Source organism: Polyodon spathula, chromosome 20, assembly GCF_017654505.1.
Source record: "Polyodon spathula isolate WHYD16114869_AA chromosome 20, ASM1765450v1, whole genome shotgun sequence".
NCBI lineage: Eukaryota > Metazoa > Chordata > Actinopteri > Acipenseriformes > Polyodontidae > Polyodon > Polyodon spathula.
The window spans coordinates 21,266,001-21,293,670 of record NC_054553.1 but is presented as its reverse complement, the minus strand read 5'-3'; positions in this window follow the sequence as shown (position 1 = coordinate 21,293,670).

Below are 27,670 nucleotides of genomic sequence, written 5' to 3'. Positions count from 1 at the left end.
GTGCATGAGGTATAAACGGGTCTGTGTAACACGAGTGTTTAAAATGTATATTTGTAATTAGGCACAAGGATTGCACAGCACTTCACGTGCAAGTAAAAAGTAATAATATGTGAGCACGGGGAATTGCACTTTATTAATTCACGTGCAGTTGTACCAAAACTCCAATTGAGTGATTGATTGGCAATCGAGTCTTGGTACAGCTGCATAAAAGAAACATGTTTTCACCCACTCGGGGTTGGGTGTTCAGTGAGTAGGGAACGGGAGAGAGAGAAGGAGAAAGAGTTATAATATCAATTGCTATTGCGTGCTGGTGGGACCAGCTCAATACTTGTTTATTTAAAACTCATCGTGTTTGTTTGTAGATCTGCTCACCATTTGTAAAGTGTTAGTCCGTTTTTGTTTTTGTCTTTTTATTTTGACGAATGTGCCGTGTCCTGCCTTTTGTGTTTGTTTAAACCTTTTTTATTTACAATAAACCGGCGCAAGCAAGTGTCTCATCATTTCACGTCATCTGTTTTGTCTCGGTGTATTCCCTTCCTGGTTCTGACATCACCCACTGAGGCCGTCTTTATGACAGTGATGTTGAGTTTTTTTTGTCAGTTTTTTCTAGGAAAGCTGTTTCTAGTTAATGTGTTTTGTGTAAAGTAGTATATTTGAGTATATTGGCCACAAACAGTTTATATAGACGTTTCACGTACATTACGATTTTTTCCATTCAAACAAATATTCATAACCAAGTAATTCAGCAAGATGTATTCACGTTAGTGAACCAGCGAATCAAACAAACAAATCTGTTGAATTGATCCACTAAACTAATGAATCTCACGAACCGGTATCAGATCAGTAAAAAGAATTGAACTGCACATCACTAATTTTCAGGCCAAAAAAATACGTTTAATTAGTGCGCCTATCAGAGTTAAAGCCTGGTCTTCATACGCACTAATAAATGATCACTTTAATGCACACACTAAAATTATCACCCTTTAGTAAACACAGTGTGAATAAAGCTCATCTCATTATTCAGAGTGGGGTGCCTCAGTTAAATGCATTATCATGCATTGCCATACAAATCACATATTCATTCTGATTACCATAGTGTGGCACAATAAAATCAGGGTGTGCTATAACATGCCCACTATTTCATGCAATAATGAATAAAATTGCAATAGTAAATGCAGAAATGCACAGTAATTGCAATTATCTTGAAACCAGAGTTTAGCGCCCTTTCGTAAATGAGGCCGCATGGAGTTATTATGAAATCAAAACAAGGTCATGTAACACTTTAAATGGATTGAATTGAACATTATCACATTGTCTAGCTGTAATCAGACCACAATAAAACCATACATTAGACAGACAGACAGACATCCTGCCTAAACTAGTTCATACTCTTAAAAACCACAACAGTGGTTGAAGTGCATTTTCCTGATTTATGTTCAGTTTTGTATGGTAAAAAGTAAACCTGTTTTAATTTGAAGAATAAGAAGAACACTAATGAATATGCATGAAAATATCCTCAATGAATAGTTCCTGGAGCTGCTGGCACAGCAATATTTATAATCTATTCATTCTTGAAGTTCAAAACACAACACGAATCTCATCCTTTTTGTGATGTATTCTGAAAGCTTCAACATGGTCGATTAGGATGAATTTGCATAATAACTTGCCTAAGCACCTCAACGGAATGAGTTTAAGTGACAGAAAGATTCTGAAATACATGAAGTTTTAGTGATAAGAAAATCAAACTGCTTAATGATTGAATCAGTCTACTATGCACAGCACTGTTCCAAAAAACTCATGAGTCAAAAATACTGCACTTTGTACTAATGTCAAATCGAGACAGATGGGGTGGATTTTCAAAGGCGACTATGGACTAGAGGGGTGTAACTCAGTTTTTAAATGTTTGGATGGGGGTCTAGTGTAAGAGTGATTTTCTAAAACGTATAAATTCCCACATTCCCATGTCCTTAATATCACGCCCTGCCCCATCTATCGGCGTATAGTCGGGTTTTAGCTCATTACCATATTTATGTGTGATTTTCAAACATGAAGTCTCTGTCTAAACAGTCATTTAGGCATCTAAAGTTAGACCAGCTCCTGCAGACACGTTTACAAAAAGGTGTCTGCTGCTGTCACTTGCAAGAACAGTGGAAAGCTGAGAGTGGAAAGAAATGAGCGGTGACGAGAGGGAGACAGGTGTGTTGTAATGGTTGTGATGATTGTGATCTTTATTTACATTTATCTTAAACAAATATCGAGTAACGAATTAGGTTTGTGTGTATATAGTTCATCCCTTACGAAAAAAATCTATAGTATTACTATAAGATCCTCTAGGATTTCTACAGTGCACCATAGTATTCCTATAATAGCCTATAGTATTTGTATAGTATTTCTGTTTGTACTACTTTGTTCTGTAGTGTTGTATAATATTTACTACATAATTCTATAGTATTTCTCTATAGTATGTCCCAATGAAGTACATTTTACTATAAAGTTCCTATAGTAAAACTATAGAATTCTTGTCATAAGGGATTATACGTTAATTTATGTTTCCGAAATTCGCATTTTCTGTGTTTTCTCAACACTTCATCACATTAGTTTTTGGAGTTTACCAAGAATTACATTCATGTTTTTATTACAGGAAACAAACGTGGAAAAATCAGAACAATCAAGCAAAGTCTGAGCAATAACAGACATTCAAAAGGGTGCAGCATACCAAAAAGTTTTCATGCAAATCAAGTTGCACTGTAACACAAATTTATTTTCTCTGTCCCTTTTGCATGAGGAAAAAATACTGTACTTTAAAAATTCAATAGTGTTCCAATGCAATGTCTGATGCTTTTTTTAAAAATACATGGAGAGTATCATAAATGAAAAGGTGAGATATTTATCTAATAACAAAAAAAAGTTGTCTCAAGAAAGAGAGTCATTACTAAATGAAAAACAAATTTCATATTTTGTTTTTTTATGGTTGCATCTGGCTACCTTTTGAGCAGAGCATTCGCCTTTCTCATCAGAGGCTTTTATTTTGACTGTAATGGGTTTGTCAGCTCCCTTTCCTTCTGTAGCGGGAAAGGCGAGCACTGCACTTTGAGTTGCAACGTCTAAAACCTCGACGAAATGCATCACTTCCCGTTGATCTGCATACATTATTTAAGTAATTTACATAGATGGCTAGCTGACTAATGTCTAAATATTTCAAAATCACTCCCTTCCCTTGACGTCTAACTGATGCTATCCTATGAGAGAGGCTGGGCATCGATGCCATGAATAGTAAACTTAAACATCGACAAGTGTCATTCATCCAAGTCATTTTTGAAAATCTTGATGGAAATGTAGTTGTCTAAGAAGACATGTAACTGGACGTTTGACTAAAATTTTGTCACCTTGAAAATCTACCCCATGATGGGTAGACTACGGATATTAAGATTTCTATTTCAGGCTCTGCTTTCTCTTGAAACAATAACATAGCATCTCCAGTCATTTATTTACACAAATATGATATATGATAAACTATCTGAATTAGTCTTCAATACACAATAAATCCAAACATTCTTATTGAGACATCTTAAATGTTGGCAGCTGCTCCGTCTGGTTGTTTGTTTAATTCCATAGATTTTGGGTTGCCAGTGCAATCACTGCTGTAAATATTGTAAAAGCTGTTTTATCTCCTAGCAGCTACCTTACAATCAGTGTGTCTCCTATGTCACCTTTTTTATGTATTTATTTTGCAACAAAAGTGTGTTTTAAAATTAATATCTAAAATATGGAATATAAATGAACATTTTATATCTGAAAAATGACAATTTCATAACAGTGCTGTTTTTGAGCTACAGTATAAACTATAAAACCCAAAGAGAAGCTTGGTATGGTTTTGAAATAGTATGCTTATCTTAACTAATGTATTCTAATTGCTGTTTTAGATTCATCTTTCCTTTCCAGAAACTCAGATGCTTAAAGCAACCAGCAGAGTTGAAACATTGTCACATGGCTTGAACGGTATTAGGATGGATGTCGGTTTGTCACATGTTTTGAATGGGGTCAGGATGTCTCTTCAGTGGCTGGTAGTTAGAATTCTCCAGAAAAGCTCAACACTTGTTCAAAGCCAAGTAAAAACAGATATAGAGAAAAATGATAAAACTCAATATTGGTGCATCAGAACCTGGAACCACTCTAGACATTTGCAAATACCGCAAGACAATTGATAAGACAAATGCATGAACACAAACCTATTGGTAGAGACTAGTTGCCTGTACTCTGTTTGAGAGAGGCCCAGGACAGAATGGCAGGCAGGGGATGTTGAGGTCAGGATTGAGGTGTTTTCTTTGAGGGGATGCTCACAGGGATACTGCTTGATTTTAGGCAGTGCATTTTTCCCCTCAACCCTCATGAATACTAAATTCACAAGTAGAAAAAAAAAAATCACATTAATGATGCCACTATAAGAGGAGGGCATAACATTGATCTAAACCTCCTGTTGTGAAAATAGGGATACATTTTGATAAAAAAAGGACCTTTACCACTTGAAGTGTTTGGACATTGTTTTTTTTTTTTGTTTCATGCTGATATTGAAAGAAAACGTAATTATTATTTCAGTGTAATGCCAAGCTGTGCCCATCTGTTGGTACTATTGGTCTATCTCCAAATTCATCAACTGAGTTTTTGAGTGGTAAACTATTACTTTCTTCACAGTTTTTTTTTGCTTCAACTTTTTTTAAATATACAAAAATAAGAACTGTTGGGACTAAGGTTTGTCTCTCCCCTATGGCAATACCTTGTTGTTAATAATGAGCCAGTGTTCTCCTGGTAAACTACACCACACAATTACAAAATTACTGTTACAGAACACCCTGCAAAGTTTACAAGAAATACACTATGTTGTTATATTTTTAACCATAGTGCTGGCTCTTTTGAAATTTTTAATCACATATAGTTTCCGATCAAAAATCTCCAAATGATTTGCATATGATGTGTGAATAAAAAATATCAAAACAATCAGGATTATGTTGGGGAAACAAATGCCAACATGGGATATAACATAGGATAGAACATGGGCTATACAGTCTAAATAATGTGCAATCACACGCTGAAGTTCAGTGAACCCATTCACTGCAGTGTACTGATCATGCATTAGATTGGTTTGAGGAATCAATATTTCATACTTGTCATGGTATTCCCAGCCTGCGTTAGATGCTTCACAGACAAAGCAAATGACACTGGGAAATGGAAACCAGCAGCTATCCACATTGGTGACTAGCGTGAGTTGTTGAACTCCGGTAAGACTATGCATAATAACGAACAGCTGTGAAACAGTTACTAAGGGCTTCTCTGCCAGGTGTGAACAATAAATAAAGTCACCCTGAATAGCTTGAATGTCCTTCAGGACCCCTGCACATGTGAAGCCTGCTACCCAGTGGTGTATGCTAATGTCTTAATTAGCTCCACTGTGATTGGATTGCGGCTGCTTGATTATGTTTTTGCTCTTCTGTCTGCCAGGTTTCACAGCAGACATTTGAATATGAAGTGGTACATGTCACTGAAGGTCTCCTAGAGAAATAAATGTAGGTGAAACCAGAGCACAGTTGAAAATTAGACTGTTTTTAAAGTGCCTGCTACCTGTCACTTACTGTCTGCTACAACTTTTATCAGTTGGTAGTTGACCTTGACTACAGGGTAAAGCCGTATGTATTATTCATGGCTGTGGCAGGGTGAGGTGCCACATTGTTGTTTTTTGTTTATTCTTGTTTAGGAGGAATAAGGCAAACAAAATGGTGACGCTTTATTTTAAGTGCCTTTTTTTGTATATTAACTGTTAACAAACAGCTAACAAACACGTACAAAATGTACAAAAATATACATTCTTTATTTTCTGTTAACTGTTAGTTAATATATAATGGGCCAGCTAAAACTACAAACACTAGAGCTCTATGGATGATCAATCAAACACTAGAGCTCTATGGATGATCAATCAAACACCAGAGTCCTACGGATGATCAATAGCAAACATAAAAATATGTGTTGTACTTACAATCAATTCTAAAGAACACAATTTTAATATAAGAAATTGTCCAACATGGTCTGCTTTTTACAATTTACCACCTGCTGCTGTAAATCCATCTCAATTTGCCTCAATCTGCCTGAAATATGCAGTTGAGAAGTCACTGTGTTATAAAAGCTGCACGAAGTATGTGCATAAATCAATCAAGTGCGCACTGTAGCACTGGCAATTAGTAATAAAGCTATCAATAAGCACCATGCAGCTGCTGATATCAGAATTCCATTAACATTAAAGTCTATGGGACGGGCTTGGTTCCTGGGAAAATATTATTAATAACCGAAAGTTGTCTTTATCAGGGTTGCTAATAACCGGCATCTACTGTATATAGTCTTTTTTTAATGAAGAAAAGTAATTGATAAACCAATCATAAAGTAATGCTTTGTCTTCCAGGTTCAGTCCATGGGGAAATAAAGTCTTCGGTCTGTGAATCCAGACGTTTTCCTTTTTATCTGACATGTTAGGATCGTATATTTTCGTAAGAATCTTCATATGAGCAAGGCTGTGTTTGGAGAGATGAAGTACTTTACAGCAGGTGGATCCAGCTCACTGGTAATTGTAGGTGACTTATGGTTTCTGAAACAAGCATGCAGGTAGGCTCTACATGTTGTGGTACTATTGACAGTAACAGTTTTTTCAAGATGATCACAGGTAGTGTATCTGTTTGAGGTGCAGTGGTGAGATCCAGGATTTATTTTGGGTTGTTAATTCCGGTCTTACAAACAATTTACAGAGATTAGGAGGCTGGTGAAAAGGATATGACAGGAGCAGTGGCGACTGGTGACCTCTGAGTCAGGCAAGGCACAAGTACAGGGGGTGGGGGGTGGATTTTAAAACTTTTTCACAGATTGTTCAATATATCTTTTTTTTTTTTTTTTTTTGCCTTACCCATAGCATTCTAAGGTCATCAATAATCTTGTGTAAAGGGATAACATTTGTATTAATATTGAACATTTAAACAGAGTAGTTTCTTTTAGTATTCAGTATTATTAGCATTACAGACATGGAGATTTTTAACATGATTTCTAACATGATTTTCAGCTTTAACATCACAAATTAACATTGACAGTGAATTAAAGCAAAAACAGGTTCATAAATAACAGTTAGGGCATGTGACGGTGTTCCTGCCCCCACCCCCTTATATATCTGTATTATGATTTATTGTTATTACTGTTGTTTTAAAACCGTCTATGTATTGGTTTGCCCCACATTCTGTCTTTGGTGTACTGCTTATCTGGAACCTGACATCACACACATCATCACATCAGCCATCCTGCCACAGGGCACTATGTCAGAATTTTGTGATTTCAGTTTTTATTATTTTAAAAAATGTAATTAGGTTGATTTAAATTAACTACACCGCAGGCGCAGCGAACAACCCAAAAGTATAAATCTAGTACAGGCTTCTATTTTTTCCATTAGAAAGGGAGCGAGAGGATGTGGGTCACTCCTCCAATTAAAACCTGTGCTCAGATCACTCGATCCACTAGGAGTGCTGTGATTCAGACAGACAGGAGTTCATCATTGGAGGCAAAGCCTCCTCTGGTAAAAAAAAAAACCTCTGGTCTCCTCCAATTAAAACCCGTGCTTCGATCACGCGATCTGCCACTGTTAGTACTGCAAGCACATGTCTCTTAGCAGCCAGAATTGAAAGGAATGTTGAACCTAGAGTTTAGCCTAAAATATTTTTTTCTTAAATTTTAGCCAATAATTGTATTTTATGTTATTAAACATTATTATATTATAATGCTATCAAAATTGCATCAAAAACTTATCACTTATATTTGGATAAAATTCACTAGATGTTTTTGAAAAATGACACACTGTTTTAGAACAGGTGCAGTGCATTTTTATTGTGCTGATTAAGAATTGACATCACGAAGATGCTGCAAAATGATCTGTCAATCTTGGGCAGGTGTTGTGACTCTTGGTCTCCCAAACACCGCCTGTCATTGACTCGACACCATACCCAATATGTTAGAAACGGTCCAAACTTTACGACCGACACTCGTGGCTGCTGTTCGGTGTCATACGACGGTATCAAGTCGGAGGTTGTACGGCTAACGTTATTGCACGCTTTTTTTTTCTGTGCTTTTCTTTATTGCTTTTATTCAAGCTTGCAATTCAACAGCTGAAATCACTCCATTTTCAGTGTCCAATCAACTGTCTCACTAATTAGGTGATTAAGTGCATATTCTTCAGTCATAGTCACTCAAGCGTGTCATGGTCAAGGAAGAATGATTGAGTGATTAAAAAGAAACCAAAAACATCAATGTCCCTCATTTATATACCATATTTTTTTCACAAAATAAATGTGTTCTAATAGTGATCATTTTGATGCTCAATTATATATATATATATATATATATATATATATATATATATATATATATATATATAATAGTATAATATATTATATATATATATAGCAGAAATGTCTTTACTCACAGTTTACTTTTATTTTGGCCACAAAAGTGCAACTTTAATCCAAGTAAATATGATATATATATATTTTTTTTTTTCCTTTGAAAAGTTGAGTAGGCTCTGCCTCCCTTGCCTCCTCTAAGGAGCCTCATTGGACAGGAGGCTTTGGAGATTGGCTTAATTGTGCGTTTGTAATTTAGCACTGTTGGGTGAAAATCTACCACAAATGGAATGTGGTTTTCTTTGACAACATTATTTTTCACCTTGTTGAGCAGAGTTTCTCTAGATATTAAAGTTGCCTCATGAATAAAAAGATATATAAACTACTTGATATTCATATCCCTTTTTAATCATACAAGACAGGCACGATCAGGAGACATGTAATCTCCCTGCTATTTCCATACAGGGGATTTCTTGACAAGGTGTCAGAAATGTCAAGTGCACCTTGGTTAGTGCCTGTCTCTTTTCACAAGCTGTCTAACCTTGTCCCATCGGGGTCAAATGAGACAAAAAAAAAAATAGCCAGACGCTTGACATTCCTAACAGCAACAATAAATCATGAGTTACACCTGAAAAGAATACCTTCAGTAACTTGGGAATAATCTGCTTTGAATATCCGAGTTCCAGTTTTTAAATGACAAAACACATGTAGGTTTGCCAGGTATTGCTAATTTGGTTAAATTGATTAATAATGACATCAATTATGCACTTTGCTTTACACCAGTTTGGTACCAAGTTGCGTCCAGAGTGTTGCAGGGAGACAGGTAATGTCTACAATGTGGAATATCAGATGAACCTAGAGACAAGAGCTGTTTGAGAGCCCTTTGAGACCACTGAAGCACGTTTTCTAAACCTACAAAAATACATTAAGTAAGATTATTATAATATTTCACACATGTACCTCTGTAAACTGTAATTCAATTTGAATTATGATGGCATTAGCCAAAACCCTGTATACTTTATATATATATATAGTATATATATATATATATATTATATATATATATATATATATATATATATATATATATATACACACACACACACACACACACACACACCACACACACACACACACACACAAGGATATTACAAAATATAAAAAATATCTGAGATATTTAGCACATGCTTCTGTGCAATTGGGCTATTTCTCAAATGATATAATATTAAAATATGATTCATTGGTTGATGTAACCACATTTTTCCATAAAAATTGGCCTTGTGTGCCAACTTCTCTGGAAAGGCATAACTGGTTGCTATGGTTTTTGATCTAGAAGCCAAACTGCTGAACAAAAAACCCTATGCTATTGCTCAACATTTGTTTGAAAAAGGAGGTTGCTTCTGCTCATAATGTTACACAGGACACACAACAGAGCTTATTTTGAAACATTTCTAATAAAGTAACAAAACTTGAAAATGTACAAGCATACATTGGACTTAATCAGCGTATTTGTATTTGTTATCAGCTTCGCTTTTTGGTGACCATGTATTAACTCATATAGAATGAAAATACCATTTGGATAAAAAAAAAAAGTGTTTTTATTGTTTTGCTAATTAGCAGTCATAAATGTGCTTTAATAAGTCATTATGCCTTGTTTGGCTCATTAAGTCTGTTGCTAGGAAATGCTTGCCTACAACTTGTCTTTATGTTTAATGTAAGCTTACACTGTTTCTTATTAATTGGGTGCACAGAAGTTATATTTTTAATATATTTTTAATATCAACCCTATATATATATATATATATATATATATATATATATATATATATATATATATATATATATATATATATATAATTGTATATAGATGGTTTTATAGATGCGGTCTATAACAGAAGTTTGATTGTATTACTATGAACTATAAAGTACATAAGAAGTTTTTAGCTACATGTAATAAAATAATTCCATAAATCTTACATGCTGTGCACTTCTATTTGCTACATAGGCCTCAAATGTGCAGTTTTGCTGTAGCAAACATGTTGTGGCAGGGTATATCCCGCCCCTATGTGTATTTTGTTTGTTCGTTTTTGTGTTGTGTTATTATTATTTAAAATGTATTGTGTGGTGGTTAAAACACGATATGTGGTATTATTGTTTTACAGCCAGAAATGTATCTTAAATTAATCTTTAATTTGCATTGTACACCAATATGTGCAATGCAGCATAATGATTTATGTTGTGTTACCGGTAGCCTACAGACTAAAGTAAAAAGAAAGTGCGCTAGGTATTCATTTGATTTTAATACTGTACTGTATACTGTCTATACTGTATACTACTGTCAATTTTACATAATGTCATGTGTAGTCTACCCAAAAAACATTAGTGTTATTTCAGCGTAATGATTTGTACATTTAATATGCATTGAGGTATTAAACTGCCTTTGTTAATATGCACTGATGGTATTAAACTGCCTTTCCTTATTCAAAACAATGTCGCACGACTCTCACAATGCTAGAGATATCGCTAAGAGAATGCAACAAATATTTAAATTGGTATACTGCAGCTCTCTTCATTAACATCACCCCAGCTGTGTCTTCTGACTCAAAGCCTGTAACTGCGTGATAGCGTGTCAGTTGAAAGGAGAAGCAGATAGTTGTTAATGACAGGAAAAAAAAAAAAGTTTTAAAAAGAAAATACATGTGTATTCCCTTATTAAAGTTGGCCACAGTAAATGTGCACCGCAGTTTGGCTTTTACCATAATGTGCCATGGTTTGCTATGTTTTTAATATGCTTTACCTTGCTACTCTGGACTGTACAATGCTTACTATGCTTTCACTATGCTTTATTACACCTTTGCCATGTTTTTACTATGGGAAACCACTAAAGGATTGTAACACGTTCTTCTTTGAAATCTGCGTATTTGAGACCACTATAGCAAATGGAAGTGCACAAGAGGTAAGATTTAAGGAGAAATGTGTGCTCCCATGGACACCATGACAGAAGGCTATGGGGGAAGAATTCAATTGAGAAACTTCCCAAGTGGCAACTATCTGGCTAAGACTGAACTGCATCTGGTGCTTTAAAGCCAGAAATGATGCTTTGCTGAAGGACAGACTTACGAGCAAGACCTGGGGGGAGGGGGGGGGGGGGATGAAATATTATTTTTCTGGCAAACATTTAAAATAAAGACAGCTGACATGCCAGGAAACTGCTGTTCAGCAGATGAAAATTCTCGAGAACAAAGCATCTGTGGAATTTATTGAGTTGACTCATTAACTAACAGAGATGGCTTTATTAGCTGTGGGTGTTTCAAATGAATTGTGCTGGAAACCCTGTTTATAGAAAATGTCTCCAAGATTTGAGAGGGTGAGAGGGTAAGTAAATGCCACGTACTCTTTTCCAACCTTATTGGGGTGGATGACTGTGGCACAGAGTAGGAGGAGTCTGTACAAGACCAACCCCTGGGGGTGTAAATGAGGTAATGCACGCAAAGTGAAACACACCAGGTTTATAACTGCTCTCACAAGAGAGCCTTGCTCTTGTGTACAGTGGTAAGGAAGTTTTGAAACACCAGTCTTTTGTGTGAAGACCTGATATTGAGTGTGGTGGCAGGTTACAGTCCAGTCTGTATTCCGCTAGTTCTTGGCTCCTTGCATGTTGCGCTACCTGAGTGTAGAGGACCTTAAAATGGAACTTGTGTCCCGTAGTAAAAGCATAGCAAATGTAATAAAGAAGAGAGAAAGCATGGTAAAACACAGAGAGGAATAGTAAAGTATATACAAAAACAAGACAAACTCTGGTAAATGCATAGTATGACCATGGGAAAACTGCAAAACCACTTTGCAAATTGAATGTGCTTTTAGAATAGATGTTTCAATACTGTAAATTACAGTCTGTGTCGGGAAATAATTACCTGGCTGGGCGATGAGATCTTTTACCCGCCTAAAGGGTGATAAAATGAGGGTAACACTTTACATGAAGAGTCTCTAATTACTGTGTCGTTACAGAGTGGTTACTTAGGAAATCCATGTGTACTTACATGTAATTACAGTACAGTGTATTTAATGTATGCATCTTCTTGTATCATATAACCCTAACCATAACCTTACCCCAAACTCTAAACCTAACCCTTAGCCCTCTAACCCTAATCCTAACCCTTTTCTGACACAATTATGTATTTATATATATCGTGCAAAACGACTGCAACATTAAGTCGATTGTAACTATGCATAATAACATTGTAATTATATGTAAATGCGCATGTATTTATTTCTTTCCTAAGTAACTACTATGTGAATACACAGCAATTACAGACACTTCATGTACATTGTTAATTGGATGTACCACTTTAAAGCAACTGGATCAGGCCATTCTCAAATGGTGAGAAGCCTTTAAATATTCTGTTGTTCCTTTCGCCTTCTACATTTGAATCCAGGTGAAGTGTATTTATCCAGCCACAATGCTACTAGTTTGAGGGAAGTAATCTCCTATTCACTTCCTGCATACCAAAAAATGGGGCCCCTATCCGCAGTACAGGTGTAGTTGCATAGATTTTATACATGTCAGTAATTGAAATATAAAGATGTAAGAAGTAAAATATTCCCTATTGAATTTATGTGAGAATTATTTTACATTTTTGCACATATCTGGACAATCGCTTATTAGAGTGTCATGAAACTTGGTAGTTTTATACATATGGTTGATACATGGTGATTTGTCAGCATACTAATAGCTCTAGTTCTGGATTTCCAGCCATGGCAAGAGATCTATGGTACTGTCATACTTGTTATTTTTGGGTTACTCACTCAGAACCAGGGTGCCATTTGATGGGGGTGTGGGGGGGTGTGGGGTGAGTGTGTGTGGAATGGAGGGGGTATTAACGGACACGGGAGACAGAAGATGGTACTTTAAAACACCACACAGGTGCCCAGTTTTATTTATTTTCTTTTTTATTTATTTTAGCCTGCAGAGGGCGCTGTTGTCTGTGGCCTATATACTGGCAGTGGTAATCAGGACCACAGGGTTACCAACACAGGTATACTCAAGTTTGTGCAGGTGAGCTCACAGGTGCTAAAAATAAGAATGAAAACCAAAGGTGAAATGAAAAGGGAAAATAAAATACATTAATAAAACTACAAAATAAAGGTGCTGCTTACGCATGCCCCCACTGCCGCTATGCCGGTCAGCTCAGGTCTCACATGTCCCCTTGGGTACGTAACTGTCACAGATGATGAACCCTGGTGTTAGTGTTGTTTTATTTATTTTTTATTTCTCACTGTGGACTGTTTTGTTGAATCTGCTGCACTGAAACCTTTGCTTTTATTTTTGACTGCACTATCTGTGTTAGCCCACTGCACTTTCACCAGAACTGTTGACTAGGTCCCGCCTAGTGGGTGAGCAGGGAGAAGGGTTGTATAAAGGGGGTGGCTAGAGAACTTGGAAGGCGAAGCACCGGGTAGAGCCTTGGAGGCATGGAAGGACGGTTCTCGGAGTAAATGGTATTTGGAAGAAGAAGGATCTAAGACTTGGGGTGTGGAATACAAACAGGAGCTTTGTAAACTTTTGATCATTCTTTTGGATATCGGGACTTTTTTGGAGCACAGGTAATACAGCCATTTGTTTCTGGACTTTGTTTTCTTTGTGGTTGGATTGGGACTGTGTTTTGTTTATCTTTTGCCTAGTCTGTATACTGCACCTTATTTGACTCTACCTGGTGCATAACTATTATTATACAAAGAAGGAAGACACTGACAGTTTTATGAAAAATGGTTGTTTTTAACATAATTTTTATTGATTAGTTATAAGTGTGGAAACTATTTGGAGGCTGCACCACAGGTTATATTGCGGCAGCCCCGGTATTTTCTTTTTCTGTGTGGCTCCTTGTTGTTGTGTGTGTCCCCTCTTCGTGCTGCCCTCCGAGATTTGTGGGCCGGTGGGATGGGCCTGCCACGTGGGAGGAGGAAGGAGAGAGATAGTGGCTTAGTATTGTGTAGTGATGGTGGACTACTTACCGGGACGAATGCAGCAGGCTTAATTGGGGCGATACTGTACCGGGAACCTGAAAAGACACCAGCAAGGGGGGTAGTATTCTGATTACATTTATTGTGATTTCATGTTAAACATGTACAACTGGGAGGAGTCTAGCAGCTACTTACCGTGTGCATTGTTCCGAGGCACCACTGGGGGCAGTTGACGATGGCGATACTTACCAGTTCCATGGTTCAGGAGAGAGCAGTGGCAAACAGGTGGAGAAACGCAAGGGCACAAGTCCAGCTAAAGGGATGTAACCAGTTTTGCTGGATTTAGGAGGAATTGTGAACCTGCTTACCTGTATTTCCTCTTCTCTGAAAGCTATTTTTGACCTTTCCCAGGTTTCCTGGGATCTCCCCTCTAGAGTCGGCGGCGGATTGGAGGATGGTTCCGGTGGGTGTAGTGCCTCCTGGAGGACAAGAATCTCAGGCAGGGATGGTGGGGGGAGCATAACACCCCCCTCTTTGGACTCTTCGATCTTTTTCATTCCTTTGCATGATTCTGGACTACTAACATATTGTTATTAAATGTATTTGTGTGTGGGCGGACGAAAACCATCAGTCATTATTATTTATTAGTTGAGACAGGTGAAAAAGCTGGTCTCAAAATATAGTTGGTGTGGATGGGGTTAAATCCCTGTCCTAAGAAATCTTGTGGGAATGTGGCCGGAGCCTGAAGGTAGGTTTTTTATTAATGGGTAATTAAGGCTCCAGCCACAGAATATAAAAGACGCATTCCAGGCTCATTAGTTTGAGAGTTTTTGAGGAGTTAAAAGAGCAACAGCTAGAACAAATATGAATGCTACCAAGTAAAGATCCCAACAAGTACTCATTATATTTAAGAAATACCAATTGTTTGTATCTGTTTTGTTTTGGCCCTTTTCTTTTGTATATTTAGTGTTTGGTTTAAACTGTTTGTTTTTATTTTTAACACAAATGCAAACTTTGGAGGCTTAAATCGAGGTGGTACAAATAATATATTTGCAAGACTGAAAGAGCGACTTCCAGTAGCAAACCACTTAATTGGTGTTGGCTTTCCTGCTCACATTTTGTATAATACCAACCACACTGCAAATGATTCTCTGAGTAGTGATGTTGAGGTCATTGTGGTTAAGATTTTTTTTTATTTATCTTCAGTGTACACAGTACAGAAGGCTACTCTAAACGTTGAGAAAGAGGCCAGTTCTGTAGCTGAAATCTATCATGTTCTAAGCTCTGTTGCACATCATATCCTTGAATGAATGGAGCAAAACTTCTGCACCCTTAAGATAAAAAGTGTGCTAGGAAAGCTTGATCAAGATGTACAGAATTGGTTTAAAAATTATTTCAGGGCCTTTTATTCTATAGCTTACGAATACTTGCTGAATATTTGGATTGACAGCTTTAAGCAGTTCAAACGTTTTACGTGGAATATCTTAAGTAACCCACCAGAGTGAGATGATATTGAAGAGTGTGTGCAGTACCTGAGCTCAAAGAATGTAGTTCTAGATGATGATGTGCTCTTTGATCAGCTTATATTTCTCAAAAAGTTTGTCACTGAACACAAAAGTGTGAGGCAGGAAGAGTGGGGTTCTCTTAGCTGCTCAGAAAAGTGGGTGCCGTTTTTCAAATCCTGCACAGATGTAGAACAGTACACAGAACTGCTCAAGTTAGATGGATATTATTTTGCGATTCCAAGCCACAATGCAAATGTCGAGAGAATCTTTTCTGTGATAAATGTGCAGTGGACTGATGAAAGAAACAGATTGAAAGTTGAAACTGTCAGAAATCTCATTATGGTACAATACAATTTTAAAATATGACTTGTTCAGCTTTCTATGATTACTTTGCCATCAACTATTAATTATTAAAGCAGATTTCAAGTGCTGAGAACTACACTTAAAAACACATTAGTGTCTAGTCACACAAGCATTTCAGTTCAAAAAGAAAATTTATTTCTTATTTTTGATGCCAGCAAGCAGTAATTTCTGTTACACTAATCAGCACTAGAATGGATAATTTTAAAAAAATGTACAGTGTTATTTGTGATATGCTTGAATAAATAAACTGACATTTTTAAACCAATAAATATGTGTTATTTATGGTAAGGCAGTAATTTCATTTCAAGAATTATAGGAAAAAATGTCCCAGTTTTTGACTCTGGGAATCTGGTAACCATAGCTAGCTACACCTGATGGTCCCTGCTGGGACACTGGTCCTTGAGCTGAAAAGGTTGAAAACCACTGGTTTAAAAAAATATAATATCACAGACATATCATTGCAATGATAATATTTTTGATGCATGTTATTTTATATATTCACATATTTCTTAAACTGTACAAACATCTTTCTTCCCTCATACCTTACTTCTCCCACTAAATGTAAACACGACTTTGTAAGAAATTTCATTTCTTTGAACTTTTCTGGTATTGGTATGAACCTTGTTGTTTCAGTGTTCATTCCGTAGTTGAATGTCTACCTCTGTATTTCAAGTCCATTTCATTAGTACTGTGCTTGTATTAAGAACAAAACAAAATGGTTTTAAAACCTGCAGCTAGAAATGTGTTATGAAGGTGTACTGTATTTTACTGGAATATATCATTTTTGCATCTAGAGTGCAGTGGTGTGCAAATGTATTAGAATACCTCAAGGAGCACTGACTGTACATAAGAACATCCTGCCATAGAACCAATAACCAAGTCAGGTTTCCAAGCTAAATAAAATGCTACAGAAAATACATTTTCAGGGCTTGTTCACACTCTTACACTTACCATTTCCAGTGCTGCCTTCCACCTCTTTGTGATGCTCTTACCAGTAGAATTACAACTCAAACTGTGCATGTGCAGAAGTCATGACTTGGGTTTCTCTTCATTTGCATATGCCAGGAGAGCACAGAACCTCTGCTGAGTTGACCTTTCACTGACAGAAACGGCTTCCCGTGCCCCCTCGGGAGGACTCTGAGGCGATTTAACAAGGATCATCCTCACCTTTTGAGTCGATGAGTAGTAGTAGCGCCTTTATTTTTTTATTTTGAAACTTGATTTTTCTGCTTGGCACACACATATGTGAAAGGGCTATATACTGTAAGTAATTTTTGCCAATTAATAACAAATCACCAAAATACTCCCAAATGAACCACAAACATGTAAAACAATAACTTGAACAATTACCACAAAAACAGTAATCAAATATTTACAATAATCAACAAATAATCGCAGCTCCACATAAAAATTCCAACCCCACCAGCAAGCAACTAATTTGCAATGAGTCTGCTCTGGCAATATCCATATATGACAACTACATACATAAAACAAACAAGATGGGCTGAATGGCCTTCTCTCGTTTGTAACCTTTCTTATGTTATTATGTTCTAATGCTTTCTATAAGAAATACGTTGATTAATATTAAATTAAAAAGGTAAATACATGTTTCAACACAATTAAATATATTATTTATGTACTGTATAGTGTGTGTGTGTGTGTGTCTATATATATATATATATATATATATATATATATATATATATATATATATATGTTTAATCAATGTCTAAGGTCAACACATCACATATTAGAATCATTATACATTTCAGGGAAACTTACAAATACATTCTTAATGTATTTTTATTCAATTCCAAAATATTTCCACCAATTTGTTGCTAAATATATGTTTTAATATATTTAAACAGCATCCATAAATAATGTTTTTAAAAAGTATGACAAATGCAAAAACATTATATATTTTAAATATAAGTTTGTTGCAAATATATATTGAAAACAATATACTGTAAAATATATTTTTGGTTAAATAAAATGAAGTAGTAATGTATAAGAAATACATAAAACATATCTGGTGCATTTGGAATATATTTTAAATATAATTTAATCTCTGAGCCTGTAAACATGTGGTTGGTAATGCACAGGTGTAGAGGTGAGACAGTGATTATAAACAACAGTCCAACAACAGTTCAATGGTCAAAACAAAGCTTTATTACTGCTTTAAAATAATTTGACTTATCCAGCTGTATGCATAGTTTATATATAAACAATGTGTACAGCCAGTCAAAACCATGGGTTTCAGTCCTGAAATATTAATTCAATAACACACACTTTAAAACACCTACATGATCTCCAGTCCAACAGTGAGTGCTCTGGGTGCAAGTGGTGTTTTGAACAGTGAGTAACTGCAGTGCAGTCCGGGTTTGATGCTGGCAGAATAGCGACAGCTCCCAGATATTTAGCCATCTACAAAGACAAACAGTTAGTGAAACAAACAAAACACTTAACACTCACTCTCCTTATTAATTACATCGTTCTCTCAACGGGTCCTTTCCGTAACCATAGTGAAGGAATAGATCACTGGGCCACTTGCCCTAAATACCCTCTTTCACGCCCTCTTTGGATGGCATGGCCAATCCCGCCTCCTCCAATCTATAACTGACATATCGCCTACCGCATTCAGGTGCTGACTTCTGATATCTTGGCCCCGCCTCATTCCTGGAGGCCAGCTTCCGACTGACCCTGGAATGAACTGTCCAACCACCCATTCCGTGGTGTTCTGCCCTGGCTATACAGTGTCATCACAGATCGTGAGGGAGATTGTTGATTACGATTCATTTGCTCTCCGTCACAGAGCCATATATTTATTTTACATGTTGAAAATATATAGTAAGGTTATAAATATATTATTCATATATTTAACATGTTTCCCATTCATGATAAATATATTAAAAATATATTTTCTTTCTGTATGGGTTAGCACATAATTTATGTACTGGGAACCAGGGCCATTTCAAGGTGATTTACGTCCCACTTCAAGGAGCTAGGACATCGCTGTGAACATTGAATTACCCTTTTTATACTTTCCCAAAGAATCATCTACTGTATATCAAGCCCTATAATCACCTTGCACCTCAGTCACACATGGGGAGATTGACCTCCAATTCCAATCACTCCTCCTTTCAGAAATATCCCCAGAACCATTATATTTCATCTGTTGTTCTTGGCACTCTATGACATGCAGCTTTCAGCAGCAATGTAACAGCCAGAAAAAAAAAAAAAACCTTGACTTGTCCTTTCAACAACTTTAACTTTTAGTTTTGTTATATTTTGGTTATTATGGGCAACTCTGAATACCATCAGAATGTTCTATCCTATCAGAATGGATTACTGGTAGGGAAATCTGTCATAAAACCTCCTACCTTCCAGAGTAAGGCATTGCTGTGTGGAGTGCAGAGTGAATCATGCGATCAGGATCTGTAGAATCAAATCCTGGTCTTGCTGAATTTTAGTTGAGCACCCATAGGGAGCACTGAATTTGCCTTTGCACTCCGGAGTAACAAGTGGAGATATGCACTGAGGCCTGTACACAGCGAACCCTACTGGTCATGCTATCCTCTCACCTCCATTTCAGTAGTTTGCAACACAATCATTTTAGTAATATGTGGGATGTATCAGTAAGGTGGCATTAAAACTGGGGAGGAACCAGGGGTTGGGCAAATTATGTTGATGATTGTTTATGGTTATTTGGTGGATTGCTTGTCTTTTCGCAGCAGTTTGAGCATTAAAATAATTATAAACACAAGTGGTTAGTCATGTCCTTTAGAGATTGTTACTAGCTTCATCACAATAATCAGACGGGTGTACTGTGCAGGTTCACATGTCACCACTGTGACGTGCATCAGAGCAAAGGCTAAGCATTATTTGTTAAACATCCAGACCTATTAACAATCACTTTAACCTAATCACAATTGAAGCGATAATGACCAATGTGAAGGTTCTTGACCCAATGGCTGAAATGTTTTGGACCAACTGGCAACTCCATAAGATGGTATCAGTTTACACACAACTGTAAAAAAGCTTTTTAAGGTGACTGCATATGGGAGCATGCCTCAGTCTTTATTGCTATATGCTATTGACATTAAAACACCTTACATATAGAAAACAGTCACAAAGATTGACTAATCACCACTTAATTTTTTTCTTAAATCATGCATTTGATAATGTCTGTGGTTCTGTTTGTAAACATATTGTTTGGTAACACTATGCTGTTTATCACTGTTTGGAATTTTGTTTAGAACATTAATAAACGATTTATTAATGTTCTAAAATGTCACATATATGTTAATGGATTGCAACCTCAAACACACTTCTTTCCGTCTAAAGCCATGTGCTCAACAATTACGAACATGTGATATAGGGTTCATTGATTAATTGGCACTAATCTGTGAAGTCACCTTTTACCAGAATCCATTCCTTGAAGTTGACATACCATAAAAACTTGTGTATAAGTTGCACCAGTGTACAAGTACCCCCTAAAAATACGTAGAAGATAGTTTTACAAAGGTTTTTCAGTATGTCGCAATCTTCCCTTCTTCTAATTTAGGTCTATATCTCCCTTGTTCAGAAATAAGTCATCTCTCATTCTCAGACGTTGTGGGATTAGGACATCAAACACTGTGTTCTAGTACAGGGGGATTCTACCTGCATTTGATGTAGAACTTTACTGCAACCCATAAATCTGCACTAAACCCTGACAACAGAATGTGGTTGGATAATACACTACTGAATGTAATTTATGACTCACTATTATAGAACTACATAAATCTGGAAGTGGGGGTGGTGAGCAACAAGGTTTAGGATGAGTCTTCCTCGTAAAACTTTTTATTGCCTTGGCAGCCACGGTTGCACTGATCAGAAAAATCCACATATCTTTAGAAGTATGCTCTATTCTACTAGGGAGATCTGTTCTATCTATCTATCTATCTATCTATCTATATATATATATAATGTTTTGTGACACAGATATAAAAGACCCAAGCTCATTATGAGGAGGGTGTTCGAGAGTAGAGAACGAGTGAGGAGTTAGGAGGTAAAATTATTAAAACAGAGATAACAATTGCTAGACATTCTGGCAAAACCAGCACGAAACTTGTTTGTTTGGCCAATGTGCCTTTTGTTTTGTTATGTTGTTGTTTTGTATACATCTTTTGTTTGTTTTATTATTTAATAAATGTACTTAGCGCCGTACCGCCTCAGTTTCACCCCGCTAATTCTGGAGTTGAGTCTGTGTTTCTGGTCTGGCGTCACTACTGCAAGCCATCCTGTTCAGAGGGTGCTGAAAGCCATTGAACAAAACTGTAACCCCTGTAACTGTATGCCGCACACCCAGCACCCCTAGTTCCAGCGCCCCTACATGCATTACCCTGTCTGTAAATATTGTGCTGTGGTGATTTAGTGGTGGTTGGCAGGGATGGGGTTAATTGCCTATCCCTGCTAAAATACATGTGAGAATGTGGCTGGAGCTAATTGAACAATTGATAATTAGGCTCCAGCCACATGCTAAAAAAAGGGGTAAATTACTTTGTTTGGTGGAGGTGTTTTGGGGTGAGTGTTACTGTGTTTGTTTTTTATGAAGTTCAGTGAAGGCTCTGCCCAGCCCTGAACAGTTTTGTTTAAACGTTTGTTTTGGCCCTTGTGCCAGTTATTTTGTAAGTGTATTGTGTGTGAGATTTGTGTTTTGTTTGACCTTTTTTTTTGTGGATTAAAACAGCGCAGCAGCTCTTTCACTGCAGTTTATTGTCTCTGAGTCTCTGTCCTCCCGGCTATCCTGTCACATCGTCGTGTCAGAAGTGGGATAGCACCCCCTAGAGACTCGGAGTGGGACTGTAGTTTAAAAAAAAAACAAAAAAAAAACATGTATTTTGGCAGGGATAGGCAATTAACCCCATCCCTGCCAACCACCACCAAATCACCAAAGCACAATATTTACAGACAGGAGCCTGCCCTGCCACAGTTACACACACTTTGTTTTAGTATATGGGCACTCTAAAGGACAGGTAGTCCAGCTCTCACTTTGTCAGAATCTAGCAGCCGGCACCAGCTACATCTTCAGTGGGTCTCCGTAGAATGAGAGGAGATGGCCCGGTGTTACGCAGATTTCTGCATCCCCATAAAATTCTGTATCCCCTTAGATGTGGCACCTGCATAGATCAAGATCGCTATACGTGAATGCTTGATGTTTCTGAACAGTATTTACATGTAATAAAATTAAAATGTGTTCTAAAAGAAAAATACAGTTTTATAAGGTTACTTTTAATCAAAGGTTTCATGTATTGTGCAACACAAGAGGCTGAGTGTACTGTAGAAAATCAGTGGTGTTAAATGTGCTGTTTTATTTTTCTACAGAATTAGTTTGGTCTTGTTTTCACTATTTGTTGCAAACTGCAGCAGAACTCAATGGCAGTGCTTAAGGACACAGTGGGACTCGGGCACAGGAATGTCATTTATCCACATCCAGCTTGAAAAACTGCATCTGCACAGTCATGGATACAGAATTCTGGGTAACACCGGAAATGTCTAACTTTTGAGGCAGTTAAAGCAGAGAAACAGAAAATAATTAACTGAAAACAAATACTTGTTTGTTCACCTTTATCCCCGTCTGGTTAATTTTGAAGGTACTCAGGTACCGAAACGTTGGCTAAATATAAATGTGTTTCTTTTAAAGGGATTGCAAAAGCGTGACTTATATCTTTTTTTTCTTTTAAGAAACTTTAACCTTCCAGCTGCTTATCCGGCGATTTCGACCTGCTGCACAGGCTAGTCACAATTTGTGCAGTATTCATTGTTGTCTTTTCCATGACAAAAATGCTAATGTTTTCAGGGCCAAAATAATTCAGCGTAATTCATGTGTTAAAAGAGCACAATTGTCTCTTGGCCATTTCGGCGGTACAACGTCATAATGGAAAAAATACAGTACATAATGGGATTGTATACAACATTGTCTATTCCTACAATGCATCTTGGATAGAGAAAGAAACATGTCTGGAATTGGAATAAAGGAAATTATTATGTAATACAGTTAACATGCAGTCATCTTTTGGTAAGTTGCATTTTCAGAATCATATCATTATGTACAGTATTACAACACCATATGTTAAAATATTACCCTTAATCCACAAAACTAACGAAATACATCATATGTAGCCTATATTTGACATTTCATTTGTAGTGTTCTGTGGAACACCGGCAATCGTTTATCATGGAAATTTTATTATAGAGTAACTGAAAAGGAGAATATACACATTTATCATGTTTCCCACACAGCACTACTTGTGGACTGCTTTATTTATATTGTGATTAGACAGGCATTGCCTGGTTTCAATAAGCAGTAAACTTAACACACGTTGTGACAGCACCATTAAGTAAATATGGTTTTTATATCAAGTCCCTCCCTTACGGTATTAGGGGGGAGAATTTAAATACATTTCCATGGATTACCATTATTAATTGTATGTAAATGTCTCTCACACGTTATCTTTTTCCACGTGGTTCATTTCGCGTGCAGTCATTTACCGATTGTTAGTGAATATAACAGGTGTACAAAGCACGCAGTAACAGGCTTACTGCCCTAAATTTGATGCAGGTATCATACATTTTATGAAAAAGTTGCATTTTGTTTACAGTAATAGCTGTATTTTTTGGTCACATGTCCAAATAAACCACAACAAGGTGGCTCCAATAGAAACTTCAGAGTCTGACAAAAAATTATATAGTTTGCCAGGGGTACCTGAAAAGGAAACATAGAGTAATTCTGATGTAAGCAGGAGGGTCCCAAATTCCAAAAAAATGCCTGTGGCCTCAGCAGAGAAGGGGTTAATAAATATAAATTAAGAATAGGGATAATAATGATACTTTAACAATTATTTTACATTCTCTTACTTTGAATTTGTTAAATTTTTGTATTTGTTTATTTAACCAGGAGATTTATAAATTGAGACTGAGACTTCGTCTACAAAGGGAGTCCTGGAAAATAATAAAAAACACATAAAATAATAAAAAGTACAAGCAACACAATAAAAACACGTATGGTTCAAACTTAATCAGCAGCAGATAGAGTATCTATTAATGTGGACTGAATGAGAAGCATTGGCAGGAGGTTCTAAGAAATTCTGAAATGCTATCTTTATAACGAAAATAAAGAAAGAAAAATGATTACATTCCATCTTCATACTATAATGGAAACGGGAGTGCATTGGCCAGAAAGAGTTAGAACCCTTGGTACAGCTAAATGAACAGACTCCTGAGAGCGCACACTCTTATGATCTTTGCTATCATTATGAGTAGATCCAAGTGCTATGCTCAAGTACAGAGTTTCTTTTATTTAGTTTGATTTGAGAAAGTGCTTTTGAAAAGCCCAGCTTACCAGGTTATCATGACTACTGATTTCTGTTTCCATTCCTTATTCTGGTAATACCGTCTCCATGGCTATCATTAGTGAAGTCACTCTAAAAATCCCAAACAGTCATATTCTATATAAGAATCCCCAATAAAGGGATGCTACTGTTAACCATGGAGATTGCGTTACCTGTTTGCTCCTACACATACACAGACAAACAGACACACACACGCACGCACGCACACATGCACATGTGCACAGCCACATCTTTTCAAAACAGTTATATACAGTTATACATAAAAAACAAAATATCATACAAAAGTAAGGCCACATGACTGCCAAGAAAAGACCAACAAAAATGTCACTGCCCGATCTCGTATCATTCATGACATACAGGCAGCCGTTTTCAACACACTTTTAAAAAGCACTCTTCATGCTAGGATGCTTCATAATAAAACCAAAAAATAAAAAGGAAGCCAACGGCCAACCAATCCAGCTCAAAAATAAGCTAAATCAAAAAGATATGTTTTTAATTTGATTTAAAAGTTTCCTGAGGAATTTGAAGAGAAGCTTTTACAATTTCAGCATTTTGTCATTAGGCTCAGCTCTAACCAACAGTACCAGCTTGGTAATGTTGATCAGACATGCCATGGAATACCACAGTTAACAAAAAGAAAAACAGGTGTGAGTAATCACGACTGGAAATGAGAAGCAGCACATAACTGTAATGCTCTGTGTGACAGCAGACTGCTGCAAACTGCATTTTTATTCAATGTTTTCTTTTTTCTTCAAATTAAGGGTGGGAAATTTGGGTGGCGTAAATTTCGAAGGCGTCTTAAATTCAAAGGAATACAGTATGTGTTTAAAATGATCTGAGATTAGAAGTAGCTTTTCAGTTCTATCAGCTAGTCATAAACATAAGTAACACTGGCTAGATCAGTCTTGATGGTAGAAAAAGCCAGCACCATCTTGTGAATACCTGCACTGTATTGGCAACAATACTAAACTAAAAGGCGATATTCTAAATACAGATTGGCTGATCCAGTTTTTGTCACATATGCATATGGCTGGCAACTAAAACAAAAGCACAGCTACTGAACTCAGGCCAAAGAAACAAACAACAAGGCAAAAAAAGAAACAGTATTTGAATAATAGCTATATGAACGTCTCATAAGGATTGCATACATCCTCAACAGGCCAGAGGGCAGTAAAACCTGTTAAAAGTGTAATATGAATATGTAGGGCTGTTCAGAAAACAAAGAATAATGATACTTCAGCATTTGGATAGCTTTGGAGACCCTAGACATGCTATAAAGTTGGGTCCTGTACAGTCACCCGGTAGTCTTTCCAACTTGGCTGAGGATATCATGAGTGTATCAAGAAAACATTTTTTTTTTAGATATTGAGTGGCCCATTTTTCCATTCTCCTTTTTGCAAATGTTCTGGAGTAATGCATATTTCATTTATACATTTAAATGGGAATAGTAATTGTTCATTCATTCAGTAATCTATTCCATGCAGATCAAATCCATTGTGAATACACCAGTAAAGTGGCAATTAGAAGGGACATCTTTGCGAAGGTCACAGTGTATTGAACAAAAGGCTCAGCAAATTGAAGATCAGTAGATGGGGACAATGAGTAACCCATCATTGCTTGCTCCATTTTCTAGTTCCTGATTGATCTCAAAACTTAATCATTCAGCATCAACTATATGGCTAAAATAATTTAAACTACACCAATGTAAGTGTATCAAATAGCTTACAATTCATGCCATTAACAGCCAAGGTTTTTATCATTATATTCCTACAAATCAGTGTGTCTTTTTCTTGAGTGCAACTGTTTTTTTTCACTCGCTGGCTATACTTCAAATAAACCCCTCCAAATCACTATCACAAGCAGGTGGTTAACCTTCAATATTGTATAAACAGACAGTGGAGGTCCCTCACATTCCATTCACATTAACAATGCAGAATTGTGTTCATTTGCCCATTTTGTGTGTATCATGCTTTGTGTTGCTCTGTGAAAACAGGGTGGAAAATAAATATTTTCTGGTAATTGATAGATAGGGTTCGTAAAAGTCTCTCCTTTTCCTTGAAGTTTCTAAGACTGCTAAATATTTCAGAGCAGATTCATTTTTTTTGTTGTTCTGGAAATGCTGTAATCAGATATTTCACAAAAACGGTATTTCATAAGACCTAAATTATTAAAATTACATTTCGCATCAATAAAAGAAAAAGAAAACAGCAACATTGGTTAATTTTAAAATGCTATAATTTGTAACTTGAATTAAGAACCCATCAATGATGGAGCATACATACAATCATATGATTTTACATCACCCAAATCCTCCTCTTCTTTGGGGTAATGGTGACATCAGCAGCATTGTCATTTGATCTTAAATTGAGTCTTGCATGTACGTTTTATTTGGTGGGTTGTACAATGACTGTCGTGGGGCTGCAGGTTTTAAAGTCAATTTGCAGGCCTGACCTGTGAGATGCGGGCCCTTGGATGGCCTGCAATCATTACCACCATCTGTCGTATATTGTCTTTACTATCCTTTTCTTCAAAAGGCAGCCTCTGTTCCTGCTGTCAAGCCAATTCATCGGATGAACCTGAGCAACTGGTATGAACAAGCTGCTGAACCTGGACAAAAGGGCCCGGTCTGGAAAGTAATTTCTTACTGATACTGTTATTGGCACCTGGGTATTAGAAGTTAATAGTTACAATCAGCTGAACACAGAGGTACATTTTGAAAGCCTTTTGAGGGTACAGTGGTGCTTTAAATTTCTGAGTTTTATAAAGTCACCAGGAAGTGAAGCGTGAAACAGAAATGTACAAAGGGTTTCTAGCTAGGATAACTGAAATTTCAGGCCAGTACCAAGCTACTCTTTAATTGTAATTTATTACATTTAAATTACAGTTAAATTATATCATTCAAGGTCTATAACACTTTGGGTTTTTTTTTGTAACATTTTTCCATGGGATTCTAGCGAGGCAGCTCAGGTCATTACAGGTTCGATTATATTGTATTATTTTCATGAGGGCTAGTCTTCCACAACATGTG